At 42.8% G+C, this 17,892-nt stretch overlaps 1 protein-coding gene across 2 annotated transcripts in view; it reads left to right on the top strand.

The window, feature by feature from the left end:
- Positions 1-17,892, top strand: part of cds1 (CDP-diacylglycerol synthase (phosphatidate cytidylyltransferase) 1) — a 130,990-nt gene that overhangs the window by 26,899 nt on the left and 86,199 nt on the right. The window lies entirely within an intron of this gene.

The raw sequence follows: 17,892 nt of genomic DNA, 5'->3' as shown, positions 1-17,892 counted from the left end.
TTTATATTGCATCTGCTAATATAATACCAGCAGCATTTGATTAACAAGGTTTTCCAAACTTCACTTTTGCTTCTTGCTTGCATTATTGGTGGAGTGGGGGCTGGTGACAGATCTCTTGCATGTTCCCTCAAATGTCTCCAGTTTTACAGTTTTAAAAAAATTAAGTTAATTCGGCTGTCAAATTTGTTGAATTGTCATGGGTAAACCGAAAGTACTGGACTTCAGTTTTCCTCACTTCGTTTTTCTGAAGGCATCTTGGGGTCCATTTCCACAAATGGCAGCATTCCTCCACTAACTTGAACTCAAGTATTCTAAAATGTTGGGACTGTAAAGTATAAAATGAAATGTTGGCTAGGAATTGATGGTTTTCTGTTAATACAAAAGAGCAATAAAGGCGAAAGGCTTGAAGAATATAGATAAATAGCTCTTATCTACCTAATAATTCGACCTATGTGAAGCAATTAATTGTTAATGGTACTATGGCATAACTATCTTGCTAGGTAAGGAATACCATAGATTGCAGTGTCTGTCGACTTGGTGGATAAGATGGCTTTTATGAGAAGGTAAATTATTAGGTTTACTAACAGAATCTATTGGGGCAAACAACAATTATTTTGAATTTATATAGTGTCATAGAGTATACTAAAGCAGTAGAGGACAATTTTACCAAGACGTAAGCTAAAAGCTGATGTGGCACCATCTGCAGTAGTCAGAATAAGAGTGAAGGAAGATGTTTCGAATTTAACTGGTTTTAGTGATCGTAACAGCTTGTTCTTATGACAGTCTACAAGTAGTCAGGATAAAGGTTTCCTAACTCTACTGAAGGACCACAGACATCTATTGGTCTAACACCAAGAAAGGAGGTAGGGGAGGAATCTATGGAAAGATGAAGGGTAGATAAAAGTAGATAACACTTACTCTGACTGGGTGCACACATGCATCTTGTTTAACGTAAATTTTGAACCAGATAATGCTCAAATGTAAACTATCTATGCTTGCATAACCTGCACTGTAAATGTTAGTTGATTTCATGTGTTGGGCAGAGTCAGGTACAGAGGCCGTTTGTGGAAAAGAGAAAAAACGCAGCAATGACCCAATTTTCCTAGCCCCAAAAAACATGTTTTTGCATTTATTCAGCAGATATATTCAACCCACCTTTTTAAATACAATATGCTATGCTTGCATTAGTAGGCAGCCTCAATTTCTCATGCCACAAATGGATATTTTACTTATCATTTCCTTATAACTGAGTGCAAGTGATCAGGCAGGTGATATGGGCAGTTTTGCGAAGGTGCACAGGAATTAAGACCGAGTGGCCCCTGCGTGGTGAATGACAACGATGGCAACCACACACACCTATGCCAGCAGTTCACTTTTATACTTGTGTGTATAAGTCGACTGCTGTTTTGGGAGTTTTTTCGAGGTTATAAAGGTTGTCTTGTATGCTGACATTCATGGTGTCTGTTTAGTGTAAGAAGGTATCGAAACGTAATCTACTGCAGGTCGAGTAACCTTTATCCATAAATCCGAATACCAAAACCACTTTTTTAGAACCTGATTGATTTGATTTGATTTGATTTATTGTCACATGTACTGAAGTACAGTGAAATGTATTTTTCTGCTGCTGAGGGAACGTACACCGTACGTACTTAGTAGACAAAAGAATAATCAACAGAGAAGATTGACAAATGGTACATCGACAAACAGTAATTCATTACAGTGCGGAACAAGGGGTCAAACAAAGCAAATACATGAGCAAGAACAGCATAGGGCGTCGTGAATAGTGTTCTTTCAGGGAACAGATCAGTCCGAGGGGGAGTCGTTGACTGTGGGGAAGAAGCTGTTCCTATGTCTGAATGTGCGAGTCTTCAGACTTCTGTACCGTCTGCCTGATGGATGGGTCTGGAAGAAGGCTATGCGTGGATGGGAGGGGTCTCTGATAATGCTGTCTGCCTTCCTGAGGCAGCGGGAAGTGTATACAGAATCAATGTGGGGGTGGCAAGCGAGTGATGCATTGGGCTGAGTTCACCACGCTCTGCAGTTTCTTGCGATCTTGGACCGAGCAGTTGCCATACCAGGCTGTGGTGCAGCCGGATAGGATGCTCTCTATCGTACATCTGTAGAAGTTTAAGAGAGTCGATGCAGACGTGCCAAATTTCTTTAGCTTCTGTAGGAAGTAGTGACGTTGTTGGGCGTTCTTGACTGTTGCATCAACGTGAGTGGACCAGGACAGGTTGTTGGTGATCAACCATCTCCACTTCGGAGCCTTTGATGCAGACGGGAGTGTGTGTGTCATGCTATGCTTCCTGAAGTCGATGATCAGTTCCCTGGTCTTTCCAACATTTAGAGAGAGGTTGTTTTCGGTACACCATGCAACCAAATGATTTATCTCCCTCCTGTAGTCTAATTTGTTGTTTTTTGAGATACGGCCCACCACAGTTGTATCATCTGCAAATTTATAAATTGAGTTGGAGTTAAATCTTGCCAATCATCGACCTTTAGTGTGGGGAAAGTTTAATAGTTTGACTTTCACTGTTTACCATGCATTTTTTATGGCGAACATGTAAAGAAACTTATCACAGGTACTCTTCATTTATTATTCAGTGATTCATTTTAACTTTTCTAGTCATTCTACTTACTTCAGACTGTAGCTAGCCTAGGCTTGGGCTATTATAATGCAAGTTTATATGCTCTATCCAAAAAACTAAATTGTCTGAAATATGCATTGCATTTAGCTCAGAGAGTTTTGGATAAAGGATACTCTACCTGCATTGTAGTTTTTTTCTTACAGAATCCAATGGTTGTAGTTTACATTAAAATTTGTGCAACTTAACTTCTGTGGTTTAGTGATAGTTTACTGAGTTTTAGAGACCATGAAGATAACATGGCAAGACTCAGTGGGTAGCTCTTTTGCCTGAGTGTTATAATGTTGTGGGCTCAACTCCCACTCTTGAGACACGAGCACAAAAATCTAGTAAATATCAGTGCATGGTGGGGAGTGTTGCATTGTTAGAGGTACTGTCTTTTGGATGAGCTGTTAAATTGAGGTCCATTTGCTCTGTCAGGTGGATGTAAAATCTTCCATGACACTATTTCAAAGAAGAAATTGTCTTGGTCAATATTTATCCCTCATTAACAAATCTGTGGGGGTTGGATTTGGTACTGTATAAAATATCAGATTTGAGGAATACTTCATGTTGAAATTGGAACTTGAATGGTTGTTTCCCAGTTGAATATATTTACTACTTTATATTCAACCAATCACGGGTCTTTACCCTTGAAGAGGTATGATGTGCCCTCTCATGAAAGGAGCACCAATCTTAACAAAAAAACTAAGCTTTAAAGGAAAGTTAAATCAAATTAAAATACCATTCTCTGATGCAATGATCCATTCCAGAAACAAGAGAGTTGGGTATGTCATGAAGGGGCAGGTTGGCCTCTTTTTATTTAGCCAGACGTTTTGTAAATTAAACATTCTACAAATAGTAATTATGGGGCAGCACGGTGGCGCAGTGGTTAGCACTGCTGCCTCATGGCACCGAGGACCCAGATTCGATCCCGGCCCCAGATCACTGTCCGTGTGGTGTTTGCACATTCTCCCCATTTCTTTGTGGGTCTCACCCCTACAAACCAAAGATGTGCAGGATAGGTGGATTAGCCACGCTAAATTGCCCCTTGATTGGGGAAAAAAAAGAATTGGGCTCTTTAAATTAAAAAAAATAGTAATTACAAATAAATATTCCCAGAGAGCAGGCAGTAGGACTATCAATCGTGCTCCTTTTATTTCTCCAATGTTCTGCTATCTAGCCTGATTTTTGCTGCTGGTGCCCCTAGATTTTCTTTTTTCTCTGTCGCTCTTCCTTCTTGGAGGGTAAATGCCAATATGGTTGGGCCAAATGTATTCTTTCCTTGCTCTGCTGTGTTTTTGTGTCACTAGTATTTCTCACTCTTGTCTCCTGGGCTGCATTATTAAATTGTCCGTTTACTACATGCTTTAAAATTATATTTCCATGTTTTTGAATTTATTGTTTTGAAATTTCCAAACCTGGTGAATTAGAAAAGGACACTAGTTTTTCCTGAGTGAAGTGTTAACTTGTTAACTTTAGGAAGTTCAAAAAGGCAAACCTGATTACTGATATATTGAAACAAGACAAATTGGGCCATAACTCCCTGGTTCCCCAGTTGCATTTAGGGGGTACCCCAGTGATATGCTGGGGAACCCATCTTGGAAGTTCCCATGTAAGGGTTACTGGGCAGATGTCCAGAAGGGCTAACTTCTAGACAATTGCACAGGACTGGGAACCATTACAAGTGATACAATTGGCTAATTTTGGATAGCTCTGCTAGTTTTACCCCCATAGTTACTGTGAAAGAGTTAGAAGGAAAAAAAGCACTTCAGTGTAACTTTTAAACACCTTGACCGAGCCCCGGATGGGGTGCATCCTAACCTCCGCATCCACCTGCCCCCTCCACCGAGGACCCCCTTGCTCCTCCCGGTCCGCGTGCGAATCTCGCCCCCCCTCCTTGCTCAGCTAGTGAAAAGTTGAATTTGCAACATACTGATGCAACCAGGGGCGTGCTTCTCTGTTCCTGTCTCCTCTGGCCTGAGTGAGGAAGGTCGGGCAAGACAGGGTCTTCGGAATTTTAACAAAGGCAAGCCCCTCTGGAATGGCAATCTACTAATGATTGCCAGTCTGATGAAGTTATGGGCCAGTGTCCATTTAAATTAGGACCTTATGGACCTTCTCCCAAAACAGATTTAGACTGTGGGCTGTAGTTTGACCATAATATTTCATAAAAGAATGCAGAGAACTTTTTCTTTTAGAAATTTAACTGTTAAATCTTGGAGATGAGTCAATTACAGCTTGTTGGTGAAAACTAGATTTACATTTATAGTTGGGCAAAAGCTTCATCCATGTTACACCTTATACATTGGTTGTTGCATAGTAATTGAGTTATTATTGAATTCAAGTTGCAGAATGGCTAATTCAGACAAGTGCTGTGTCTGTATTTTTTACTAAAGTGAAGTAGCGGAATACACGTCCGCTCATTGTTGGGCCTTGGAGTTCTGTAAATTCTCATCTGGCAGTGAAGTTTATGCTAAGCTATTCAATTGGGATTAGATCTAAATAAAGGTTTAATTGAGACTAATGCAGAGCAACTTAATTAAGACTAACTGGAATTCATCAAGGAAGAAAAAAATTATGTACAAATTTTTTGTTCAACATTGATTTTAAAAGATTGGTTCTAAGGATGAAATATTGCATTCGCCAAGTTACACATTGATTTGCAATATTTTGATGTAGATTCGTTTATGTAGAACATAGTTGTTTGAGGGAGGTGAACCATGTGGTAGAACTAATTAGACTGTGTTTGTTAATACCTTTGAATATAGTATTGTAACTATTTTCACTGCTTGCGAATCAAAATGGAAATGAATTTGTTGAGCGATTCAACAGGAAGATGAAAAAAACCCAATTAAGGTAGTATAAGATGATGATTCATTCGTACAGTCACTACGTGACAACTTTGAGTGCATCAATTTATATCTATACTGCGTGTAATTTTTGATTGAGGCAGAATGGAGGAAACGAGGGGTTGGATTCTCCAGGCGCCGAGTCTGAAATCGCGTGCGGCGATCGGCCGGAGAATCCCCTTTTCTGACCAAATCGGGGGTGACGTTGCTTTCGCGATGCCTGCCCTTCCAAACCGGCATACTCGCAGAGTACGCTGGGTGACGTATATCGACGGCCTCAGGACATTGCCTGAGGCCCACCACCCCCCGATGCTCCGCCCCCGACCGGCCGAGTTCCCGACGGCGTAGGGGTCTCATGGTCTTGCCTGTCTGGAACTCGACGTGGCGCTGCGGACTCAGTCCAGCGCCGCCACGGTCGGGGGAGGGCCGATCACCGGGCAGGGGGTACTCTGTCAGTGGCTGGGGGCACTGCTGGGGTGTGGTCCGGGTCTCGTGATACGGCCAAAGGGGGGGGGGGGGCACGATTTAGCAGACTGGGTCCGCGCGCAGCTGCTGCTCTGTTGCACAGCGTGGCTGCTGTAGGCCGCCGCCGTCCGCATGGGCGGCCACGGGCCCTGCAGTTCTCAGGGCTGTATCGGCAGCTAGAGCCGGGTGCTCTACGCTGCCTTGATGCTAGCCCCAGCCAAACGGAGGATCGATCGATGACCATTTTTCACCAATGTCCGGGCATAAAACACCGACGTTAGGACATAGCCTCACAATTGGAGAATCCATCCCAAGGTGTCTGAAACAGGAACGTGTTAACTCCAGTTCAAATATTATTAACCTCGATGAGTCCTTTCCTAACGAAAATCACCCCCAAAAAGTGAATATCATATCCAAATGCCTAATTATATATCCCACAACTATCTAAGATTACAGAAGTAGAATATCCATATGATATTTCTATGAATATATATTTGGGTTCTCTTGTGCAGTATTTCAGTGTAATTCTCATGTCTTTATGTTTTGGTTACTGTAATCTGCAATTGTGAATTTGTGTAAGTACTTTTCATGTATGCTATCGAGAGCAGGGTTGTTATTTGATTAGCAAATACGTTTGGGAATCCAGATGCAGCTAAAGGCATTTTGGATCAAGTGAGCATGAGACACTTTTGGGTACATGATCTCAGTACTGATTCACTTAGTGTATGCATATGTAGTTAGCATTTTATCAACTAGTGTATAAAATGTGAAGCAGAACGTCCAAGAGTGGGAATATTAGCACTGTATGGAGAGGCGAGGTGATGTGGTCAGGTTGAATGATTGGATTGACTCCACCTGGCCAGCAGAAGAAAGCTAACCCAGTCAGTATCCAGCAGCTTCAATTGTGTATGTAGTAGGGAAGGATAAGATCTATTACGATCCCAGACTAGACCCTCAACAGTGGCTAGAATACTGGACCGAAACCCCAATATTTTAGTTTATTTTAAGACTGTACATAAGGAAGTATTCGTTACAGGAGTGATTGCATGAAATAATAAAGCTTTTGTATTTCTAAAACAAAAGTTTATTATGAATACAATATTAAACTTTTGACTTCACACCTGAAAAGAACAGCTTACAGTAACCCCTTAACACAACTGTACAATTTCCCATTAAACAACAGGAAAAGAAACGTACAGTTCTTAACCCATCTTAAAATTAGCAGAGCATAGAGTAATACTTGCTTTATAAAACAGATTTAGCTTCAGTTGGAACCCCTTCAGACTGTGGGTGAATATCTTCAACTATCTGCTTCAACTGAGTTGTTTCAGCCTCTTCCTTATCTTCAGAAAATACTGCTCTGCTTTAAAATATTACATTTTTTAACTATCCCACTTGGAAAAAATTGGTGATACCCAGTCAGGCAGATCAGAACTCAGACCCTCGCTCTCACAGCTTCTCCAAAGTTTCTGACTTTCTTGGCTCCACTCAGCAATGACCTCATCTCCCCAAGCTAACAATCAAATTATCTCTGCAGGTTGCAAAGCACATTAACTCCCCAGGGAACTCACCAAACAAACCACTATGCATCATTAGCCCAGGCTGAAAAACAGATTCCTTTGCCAATTTCACCTGCTGGCTGCTAAAACCACCGGGGCCCTGCGGAACAGAATTCTTTTCAAACAAATAATTAAATTATTGAATAAATATACACATTAGGTCAATTGCATGCAGTAATACGCATAATTAAGCTTTAATGACTAATTGCTATCATGATGGAGCATTTCGACATTTATGCAGTTTACTACCAAAGTGTGTCCCAAAGTGATCACAGTTAATGATGGATTTTCCAAGTGTAGTCACTATTGCAATGTAGGAAAATATAGCAGCCAGTGTATGCACGGCAAGATCCCACAAACATCAGTGATATCAATTATATATTTTTTTACTGCACTGTGTACTTAGTGGCTGTTAACCAGATACTTCCTGCTGCTTTTTAAACCAAATGAACTTCATTGAACTGAGAATCCAGGAAATTCACTTTGTTTCTGATTATTCAACATCCTGGAATGAAGAAAAGAACAGGATCGAACCCATAACTGGATATATTTATATTTTTTTGCTGCAGTTTTTCAATTTCTATTTACTTATCCTGATATTATTTTTTTATTTAATTGAAGAATGTTTATGTTTTATTTATCGTGCAAAGGCTTGTACTAATATAACTTTGTTAAAAAAGCAGAATCTTCAGGTACTGTTTATCTAATTCTGCTTTCTTCCAGAAGAGTGTTGAGAATTCTTGTGATAATTGTTTTTCATTTGTAAAGTATTTGGTATATAATTAATTTAGCTATACATAGAGCAAATGGGTCTACTGTTTTATCGCAAATTACATGGAAGTATCTGATTGCGCTGTCTGTTATCTTATTCCACCTCTGGGTATGTGAGTGTCCTCGAATAACACATGACCCCATTCACTGAGTAACCTGTAGAAATGTCAGGATTCGGATTTTAAAATAAAAAGAATTGCATCCACGATGAGCATGAGCAGAGCCCCTGGTGTTACAATCCCTGTGAAGCACGTGAAGCCAAATAACCAGATTTGCCAAAAGACCCGAAATGAAGAGCTCATCAACAAGTGGCAGGATTAAAGTGTTGATGCCGGGACTGAATCAAGAGCGGTTCCCGTTCCTGTTGGGGGTGCTATTCAGTAAGAGAGTCAGGACATGAAAATGGACCAGCACTCTGCTGGTGTGAATTGAGAGCAATTCCTGGTCCAGCGGGCATCCTAACTGCTGGGGCAGGAGTTAGCGCTAAAGAGCCTGGCAGCTGGAGCTGTTTTTAAGCGCACCACTTAACACACACTCACTGCAGTAACCAAGGTGGCTCAAGTGGACCACAGCACCATGCCTGTGAGGAACGGAGGGTCACCCTCTTCCCCAGGGTCGAACACTGCTCTCCTGAACACTGCCTGGGATGTGGTGACAGAGACAGTCAGTTCTGCAGCCTCACCAGGAGGAGACAGGTGGTTATCCAGAGCGGTGGGGATCACTGCTGAGGCCTCTGCCCTGAGAGGGGCAGAGAACCAGGGGAGGCTCCAAAGGCCACAGTGCAGGTGTCGTCTGGTTGGGATGAGCTCTGGGGACCAAGTGTAATATGTCAAAGTTTGCAGATGACGCCAAGATGAATGGAAGAGCCAGTGTGAAGAGGACACTGAAAGTCTGCAGAGGGATATAAATAGTTAAAGGGGCTGGTTTAGCTCAATAGGCTAAATCGCTGGCTTTTAAAGCAGACCAAGCAGGCCAGCAGCACGGTTCGATTCCCGTACCAGCCTCCCCGGACAGGCGCCGGAATGTGGCGACTAGGGGCTTTTCACAGTAACTTAATTGAAGCCTACTCGTGACAATAAGCAATTTTCATTTCATTTCATTTCAAGTGAGTGGCAAGGGTCTAGCAGATGGAGTACAGGAGTACAATATTGGTAAATGTGAGGTCATCCATTTTGGTAGGAATAACAGCACAAAGGACTATTCTTTAAATCGTAAAAACGTTCAGCATGCTGCTGTGCAGAGTCACCTGGGTGTCCTTGTGCATGAATCACAAAATGTTAGTTTGCATGTGCAGCAGGTAATTAAGGCAAATTGAATTTTGCCCTTCATTGCTGTTGTGTTATGCTGCTTTGTGTAGCATAAGCTGCTTCCTTGTTGTATGCTTTGACAAAGGAAGCTCCAGACTATGAAATGAGTTCAACTTGTTTATTGAACTATTAACACAGTTCTTAAATGAGTTTGACTCTCTGCTAATCGAGCTGTAGTAACTCAGTCTATCTTTACTAGCCTGCTGTAAGCTGGGTGTGATGCTGTTGATCAACCCTGATGTACTCTCTAGATGTCTGTCTGTGCAAAGAGGCAGAGCATGTATGCCCTGTCCTTTTATTTGGGTTGTGAAGTGGCCCCTTGTGGAAATGCCACCTCTGGGCGTCCTGATTACCCATTGGTTGTGTCCTGTTGTAATGACCCATTAGCTGTATGTCTGCATGTCATGACATCTCGGGGTGCTCCCTCTAGTGGTTACTTAGTTGTAGTGTATTTACATTAACCCCTTGTGTATATACAGTGATGCATATCACCACAATTGCTAGAGGGATGAAGTTTAAAAGCAGGAAGTTATGTTGCAGCTGTATTGGCTTGTGAGGTCACACCTGGAGTACTGTGTACAGTTTTGGTCGTCTTATTTGGCACTGGAGAGGTTGCAGAGGAGATTCACTAGGTTGATTCCGGAGATGAGAGGATTAGTTTATGAGGAGAGACTGAGTAGACTGGCTATACTCATTGGAATTTAGAAGATTGAAGGGAGATCTTATGGAACATATAAAATAATGAAGGGAATAGATAGGATAGAAGCAGGGAGGCTGTTTCCACTAGCGGGTGCAACTAGAACTAGGGGACATAGCCTCAAAATAAGGGGGAGCAGATTTAGGACTGAGTTGAGGAAGAACTTCTTCACCCAAAGGATTGTGAATCTGTGGAATTCCCTGCCCAGTGAAGCAGTTGAGGCTACCTCGTTGAGTTTTTTTAAGGCAAAGATAGATAGATTTTTGAACAGTAAAGGAATGAAGGGTGATGTGTTAGGCAGGTTGGTTCGATGTGGACTGCACTCGATGCAGGGAAGTTAGAAACAGACGTCTAACATTGGAGAAGATCCAACACTGTTTTATTCAACTATAGAACTGCTATACATATTCAGCTGTGGGTCGACAGTATACTGATCTGACTGGTGACCTTGTAGTAAGCCTGACCATACTTACTAGCTACCGCATGGTGTTTGCACTTGCTAGCTCGTGGACTCTGACTGTCTCAGTAGCTGGGTCCCCAGAGAGCGGGAAACCTAGTGCCCTCTGGCTTTATAGTGGCAGTGCCCTGTCTGGTGATTGGCTGTACTGTGTTGTATGCTTACTGGTCATCCTATGTGTCAATCACTGCCTGTCTGCATCTCATTATATACATGAGTGGATATTATGACAAAGGGTTATGGTGAGCCAGTGGATAAGTGGAGCTGAGTCCACAAAAAGATCAGCCATGATCTTATTAAATGGCAAAGCAAGCTCAAGGGGCCAGGTGGCCTATCCTTGCTCCTAGTTTTTATGTTCTTATGATCACCTTCCTTCGCAGTGGGGCAGCGCTTCTGAGGAGTGCCAACACCTGCTGGACCCCAGAATAAGCTTGGCCACGCTCATCCCCTTGATGAGCGTAACCAAGCTCATTCAGGGGCCCTCGGGTATTAGGGTGTTGTTAGACTCGAAAGAGTGGACAAGGATCAAGTGTTGTATTTCGTTCAGATGATTTATTAAAGATTGTAAAATGGCCAGGAGAGGTCTGCCTTAACCCTCACATAACAACAGATCAGAAAGCACTCATTTCGGCTTGCAGATGCGAGGGCACAATTTATATACATTTTTAGACAGTCTTATCACTCCTCTTTGCTCCTCCCACTATTCTGTAGCCTTGCACTTCCCTAACAAGTAATGTTTATTCAAGACCCTCAAAATCTCCATGGTGACGGGTCTCCCGTGACCTTTGGAATTGGTAATAGGTCCTGCTTCTAGATATTTGCTAGCCGGAAACTCCTTCATCCTGTAGGTGAGGAATCTATGGCTTCCAATTCCTCTCCTCCAATACCAGCTAATGCCAGCAACTTGGATTCTTACAAAAACAAAGAGTCGGTCTCTCTTATCTGAGGCCCCAACTAATTTCTTACTGTGAACCTAAAAGCTGCCATGAACCATTTTACTTATAATACAAAGGATATAATATGATCAGCACTCCTAATTCACAGAATATTTTATAATGCTTGGTGTATTAGATTATAATACAAATTATACTTGAGATTAAATAAGGTGTGTCCTTAATACAAGTGTGTATCCATGATTACCATTTATAAAGGTTATACAGAGTGAATTCATAACATAAATGTATGGCATTAATCACAGTTTATAATATGGCCTTCTACACGTCTGCTGACATGTTTTAGTTAATACATAGTGTCAAAATAATAATGACAGCTAAAATTTGTGTCATTACAAATTAACCATATACTGTTACAGAGTCCAATAGAATCGAAAGTAATTGCTTCTTTGTACCAAGTAGGTGTAGGTCTCTGATATCACAAGTCCTCACTAATTATTGTTTCAGCTGATCGCAAAAGCGGACAGTCAAGTTGCATTGACGGATTAACACTCCTGTCATAATTGTCTCAGGCCTTGAATCAATGGGTATCATAAGCAGCCTTTTGATTTAATGACAGTCTCATTCGGCTAGGCCATTCAGATAACGCGTATCCCGCAAACGCTGGGCAGGCTGCTCTGTTTTTCGGGGGTTTCCTGGCGGCGTGGGGCTACCCCACATTGACCAGCCGGCGTAACGGAGCATCTTACTGGCGTGGTGAGGCAGGAATGTGGCATGGTGGGGTGGAGCATCCCGCCCGTTGTCTCTAGTGGAGATCCTTGTCTGTTGCCTCTGAGTTATCTCCATTAGCCAACCAGACAGATGTGGCTGAGGCAAAAATTAATGAAGTTTCTTTCAGAAAACCATAAGTTATTTCTAAAGGCAAACAGAACAACAACTGTTCATGAGCAGTAATGTCAGATGGCCATGAGCTACTCCTGAGAGTGAACATAGCAGATAAGTGGGGCCAGCCTCCTTAGGTTATGTTTGCTGTGCATGTTTTGTCCAAAATGAAGTTGAGCTGAATAAACAGACAATCTGTTCTAACCAATGCAAAAATGGAGGAGCAATCCAAAATGGAGGAAAATTCAAATATTTCCATGTCCAGAGGGGCAGCCTGGGTGGGATTCCAGATGACCAGAGGCCTTCTGAGCATTCAAAGAATACAAACTGCACTCGGCAGCGTGAGCCAGAAGCCTGTAAAAAGCACCGAAGAGGTGCGTTTAAAATACATACTGCTGCAATGACATCCTGATCCTGGGCGGGGGGTGGGGGGGGAGGGTGTGTGTGTAAATGGGGGAGAAGAGAAATACTACGAGTCCATGGACTCAGCACTGACATCCCGATCGGGGGTGGGGGGGGGGGGGTGTGCGCGTAAATGGGGGAGAAGAGAAATACTACGAGTCCATGGACTCAGCACTAAGTCACTGGCCTGGGCAGCCACCCCCAGCAAGCCTGACAGTTTTCAATGGTTTTTCAGTGTTTTTTTAGCCACCCGCTCACACTCTGCACCCAGTCCCTGTTTGTAAATACTTGTAATTTGTGCCTGCGTGACGTCCACCTGAGAGGGGCAGAACATTGCAGAAGGCAGGAGCATACTGGGTCCAACCGGGTAAGTACATTTAAATGAGAGGCGGGAAGAGTTGGAATTCACATTGGGCCCTGAGGAAAGGAAATGTATCGGGTTGATGCAGGCGGTAAATTTCCTGGCCCTGATGGTTTCCCCATTGAGTTGTATAAGAGGTTTGCGCAATAGTTAGTCCCTCTAGTTTTAGACATATTTAACGACTACTTGTCCCGGGGTTTGTTGCCATTACACTTACGCGGGCCTCTATTACCCTTATCCTTAAGAAAGACAATGAACCTACTGAATGTTGATCAGGCCGACCGATTTCGCTTTTAAATGAGGAAGCTAAGTTGCTTGCAAAGATGCTGGCACAGCAGTTGGAGTCCTGCCTTCCAGAGGTGATTTATTGGCCAAAAGACGCTGGTTGTTCTCTTCCCTTCTTCAATGCCAGAGGTGATTGTTACCCTGGATACTGAAAAGGCATTTCATAGGGTGGAGTAGGGATATATTTTTGAGATTCTTGGGAGGTTTGGATTTGGACAAACGTTTATATCCCGGATTCGTCTATTGTACAGGATCCCTAATGCTGTGATGTTGGGTTTTTTATCGTTGAATAGGGGCACAAGGCAGGGATGTCCATTGCCTCCGCTTCAGTACTTAGATCTTCCAGTTAGTAGAGGGGGATAAATCGGGGAGGGGTGGAACATAGGGTGTCATTGTGTGCGGATGACCTTCTTTATATTATGGAACCGGTATTCACTATGGATGATGTAATGAAGCTGCTTGGGAACTTTTGCTCCTTCTCTGGAAATAGGTTGAATTGAATAACAGTGAAATACTTTCCAGTTAAACTCCCGAGGAAGGGAGTCCATCTGGGATGTTGCCGTTTCGCTTTGCCAGTTCTAGCTTTCATTATCTGGAATCCAAGTGGCCCACGATTGGGCCTCCTTCCATAAATTAAACTATACTAGTCTGGTTAATGGGATTAAGTCTGACTTGCAGAAGTGGGATAATTTCCCTCTGTCCCTGGCAGGCAGAGTCAAAGATGAATGTGTGCCTGAGATTTTGATTTATTTTACAATGTCTCCCCTTTATTCTCCCCAAGTCCTTTTCTGTCAAGATTAATAAATTAGTGCCTTTTTTTATTTGGGTGTGTAAGATCCAAGGATGGATAGGGCGTTTGTCCAGAGATAGGCAATCAGGAGATTTGGCTTTACCCAATTTATTTATTATTTGGCAACCAAATTGAGAAGGTACCTGATGAAGGAGTTGTGTTCCGAAAGCTAGTGATTCGAAACAAACCTGTTGGACTTTAACCTGATGTTGTAAGACTTCTTACTGTGCCCACCCCAGTCCAATGCCGGCATCTCCACATCAAGTACTGTGGATGGTTTAGTGTTTTTATTCATTCATGGGATGTGGGCGTTGAAGGCTGAGCCAGCATTTATTGTCCATGAGGGCATTTAAATGTCAACTACATTGCTGTGGATATGAAGTCACATGTAGGCCAGACCAACTAAGGAGATTTAGATGGGTTTTTATGACAATTGACAATGGGTTCATGTTCATCTTTCGACTTTCAATTCCAGATTTTTATTGAATTCAAATTTCACCATCTGTCATGGCGGGATTTGAACCAAGGTTCCCAAAGCATGACTCTGGGTCTCTGGATTACTAGTCCAGCGATAATATCACTACGCCACTGCCTCCCCGAAGTGACCCGGGATTAAATGGGGGCAAGTGGAGGTGAGTTTCTGTAAGGGTTCTAAGTCTTGGTGCATTAGTAAACGGCATCGTAGTCATTCTCTCCAACAAGATTTTCCTCCAGTGGTGGTGTCCATTCTGAGAATCTGGAAGCAGTTCAACAGCATTTTAAACTTTAGTTCCATGTCTATGTTGACCCCCTAATAATCACTTTTTACCAGCGTGTTTGAGTCTATCTTTAGGTCATGGGAGGGGAAGGGTTTGGAGAGGTTTTGGGGACTTGTTTGAGGAGGAAGGTTTGCCAGCTTTAAGGAGCTTTCGAAGAAATTTCAACTCCCTTGTTCAAACCAGATTCGTAATTTTCCACGTAAGGCTTTCTCTCTTTCCCCTTGGCACCACCCTCCTCCCTATTGAAGATGCTTTTGTCTTTAGTTGGAGAATTCCAGTTTTTCGATAGCTGGGTGGGATTCTCCATTGCACAATGCCGAAATCGTATTCGGTGATTGGGTGGAGAATCCCCGTTTGCAATACGAATCGGGGCCGGTGCCATTTTCGGATGCTCCACCCCCTCCAAATTGGCATCATCGAGGCGCATGCTGTTGCGATGGCGCCAGCGCATCGATTTGAGGCCCTCCCCGATGCTCTGCTCACGATGGGCCGTGTTCCTGATCGTGCGGGTCGTGTGTGGGCGGCTGTGGACTGTTTAGTGCCGCCACATTCAGGTGGAAGCCGTCCTGCTGGCAGGGGTGTTCGGCAAGGACTGGGGGGGGGGGTCAGGTGGGGGGGAGGGGGGGTCAGGTTGGGGGGGGAGGTGGCGAGGGGGTGTCCAGGGGGACACTATTTGACCGCCCCTGTCTGTGCGCGGCCGACACCATGTTGTACGATGCAACTGCTGCAGGTCGTCGCCGTGTGCATGCGCGGCCACGGAATCGGCAATTCTCCGGCTGTTAATGTCGGGAATGCCGGGAGTTTGACGTGGCGTGGCTGCTAGCCCCCAACTGGGCGGAGCATCGGTGTGACGGTGCCGGCAACGTTTTCATTGTAAAACTAGACATTTTCTCAGGTCATAGCCCTGTATCTCCACAATGTTTTCCTTTCCAATATTGTCCCCACTCTTAGGATTCATGAGCTTTTTAATTTCTTGTCCAGTATCCTGTATAATTGTGCTATATTTCTACAACAATTCCTCTGGTCTTCAAGTTGGATTTTTATTAACAACTAAGTAATTGGAAGCTTTCAACATGTAGTGTATTATGTGACTGACCATGTGTTGGGAGATTTTTCTGCTCCTGTGTTCAATTAAATCTACAAGTTGTTTGTTTTCCATATCAGCCAATGGAGCACACCCTTGAGTGAAGCTGAGAATTTGTTAGTGTTTTGATAGTAGCCATCAGGGAACTGAAGTTGGAATTTGCCAGAGCCCTTTCACAATTGACCTTTTCAGTCATAGAGTAAAACTTATGTTTTCAAGCTCGGGTCCCAGAACTGAAAAGCTTCCCCATTACTGTGTTTACTAATCTACTGTGTCACATAGTACTGGAACTGTGGAACATAGTATTCTCTTGGACCATGCATTACAAATGTTAATATCACCCAATATTATTGGCTTGTTCTTGCACATTTCCCTAAATTGTCTGTAGATTCCATATGTCTATTTGTTGACTTGTAATGCATGGCACATTATTGTACCATTTCCTAAATTGTATGCAGTTGGATTCTGTATTAATTCAGCTCTCCTTTACTTTACTTTAATGCTGGATGAGTGCTCCTTCCTTAACTCTTTTGATATCCTCTGTTGTTTCAGTGGCATCTTTAATGTTAACTACTTCATGGTATCTTCTTTTCCCTTTAGTTTATTTTCTCTTGCTTTCTGCTTCTATTTCAATAACAATGTTAATTAAGCACTCCTCTAGTCTCAACATTTTACCACCCTTTGCCATGTTAACTTAATCTTCCTACACTGTTCAGTTTGGCCTCTTCACCAGGACATGGTGCTTTTATGTTCAGGAGAAAGCCATGCCTTTACAATAACTGTACATTATTACACATTTCACTTTCAAGAATATGTGCCCGTGCATCATCAGTTCTAATCTTGATCTCTTTAAACATGTGCTTTGCTCACAGACCATTATCCATAGAATCCCTACAGTGCAGAAGATGATGTGCAGATTAGGTGGGGTTACGGTGGTAGGACGAGGGAGTGGGCCTAGGGAGGGTGCTCTTTCAGAGGGTCAGTGCAGACTCGATGGCCAGAAAGGAATGCATTTTCATAAACTCTTGAAATGTAGTCACTGTGTTGTAATACACTGCAGCCCATATGCACACAACTAAACTCACCAAACAGCAATATGTTAATGACCAGACAATCTGTTTTTGTGATAATTAAGGAGTACATATTGGCCAGGTAATTGGGGATTACTCCATACTTCTATAAATAATACTGTACATGGATTCTTTTATATCTACCTGAGTAGGCAAACAGGGCTTGTGATTAATATCTCTTCCAAAAGGTGATATTTTATGCAGTGCAGCACCACCTCAATTCTGTACTAGACAATCAGCCTTCATTTTTGTGCGCAAGCTTCTGAGTAATCTTGAACTCTGACCTTGTGATCCTTTTTAAAATTTAGAGTACCCAATTAATTATTTTTCCAATTAAGGGGCAATTTAGCGTGGCCAATCAACCTACACAGCACATCTTTGGGTCATGGGGGTGAGTCCCACGTAAACACGGGGAGAATGTGCAAACTCCACACGGACAGTGAAACCGAGCCGGGATCGACCCACAGTGCCGCCATGCTGCCCCGGACCTTGTGATACCTGAAGCAGAAGTATTGCCAACTGAGTCACGTCTGACACAGTCTCCAAGATTTGAGAAATTTTGAGTTGTTCTAAAAATAAAACTTTTGATTATTTAAACAATACATTGCCAATGTATTTATTTGGTTTTGCAATCT

The sequence above is a fragment of the Scyliorhinus canicula genome, chromosome 3 (genome assembly GCF_902713615.1).
Source record: "Scyliorhinus canicula chromosome 3, sScyCan1.1, whole genome shotgun sequence".
Classification (NCBI taxonomy): domain Eukaryota; kingdom Metazoa; phylum Chordata; class Chondrichthyes; order Carcharhiniformes; family Scyliorhinidae; genus Scyliorhinus; species Scyliorhinus canicula.
The sequence above is the reverse complement of the archived record's forward strand: the minus strand, read 5'-3'. Positions and strand labels throughout refer to the sequence as shown.